The following is a 909-nucleotide window of genomic DNA, read 5'->3' as shown; positions in this document are numbered from 1 at the left end:
CTTTCTTAGTAGGAAATGCAAACTCCCTTTGCAAGGAAGCTTCAGTTGTACACTTGGTCCATACCGATTACTACACATGAAACTAAAGTGGATAAGTATCTTGGTTCATTTCCAACTTGGGTACTGTTGAAATTAGTTTGGTTAAGTTCCAGATAAAGTCAAGTAAAATAACTGGTTCTATTCATTTCTTAGTTCAGATAAATGAGTCAGCTTCATTCAGAGCATAATGCTTATCTGTGAGATTGACCTGCAGTAATACAAAGAGAAAGATAGAAACCAATAAAGGCAGAAACTGTGAAAAATCATTGTCCTCACCTAAGAAATGATCACTGGTATAAGCAAACAAAATACTATTCAAGAAAGGAGAAAGGAAAAATATGACTACTTGTTGTATTTAGTCATCAGTTACACAGTAAAATTAAAGTTTATATTATAACTAATGGCACTCTTTAGGAATAGTTTTCTACTCAGATTAAACATATATAGGAAATATTAATGCTGTCATTCACTGGAACATCCTTGTTTCCTGCTTCTATTCTTAAAAGTTTTTTAAAGTAAAGGTAGAAATTGCTTTGGGTTGTTTCTGGACTCAAAAAATTGGTTAGTAGTCATTTTTTTCTCTTACTGTGGTGATACACAACCTTTTCTATAAATTCTATCGTTTGCTTGATGTCTGAGATTCTCAATATTTAACCACGTCTCTTTAGGTAGGTCACCAAATACTTACAAATTCAGATTCTCAGAAGGCTCATGAACAGATTTACAAGAAGAACTTAGATCCCATAGAAAATAAGAATACTTTCTTTCCCCCAAAGATTTTTATAGTCTCAGTCACTTACAGTACTGTCCAACGTAAAAGAGCACCAAGAGATGCTCTTTGTCATTAAGTTGTATTAGTATTTTCCTTTA

At 32.8% G+C, this 909-nt stretch overlaps 1 protein-coding gene across 1 annotated transcript in view; it reads left to right on the top strand.

The window, feature by feature from the left end:
* GALNT3 (polypeptide N-acetylgalactosaminyltransferase 3) overlaps positions 1-909 on the top strand; it is a 112,011-nt gene that overhangs the window by 20,561 nt on the left and 90,541 nt on the right. The window lies entirely within an intron of this gene.

Source organism: Notamacropus eugenii, chromosome 5 (assembly GCF_028372415.1).
Source record: "Notamacropus eugenii isolate mMacEug1 chromosome 5, mMacEug1.pri_v2, whole genome shotgun sequence".
In the NCBI taxonomy this organism is placed as follows: Eukaryota; Metazoa; Chordata; class Mammalia; order Diprotodontia; family Macropodidae; genus Notamacropus; species Notamacropus eugenii.
The sequence above is the reverse complement of the archived record's forward strand: the minus strand, read 5'-3'. Positions and strand labels throughout refer to the sequence as shown.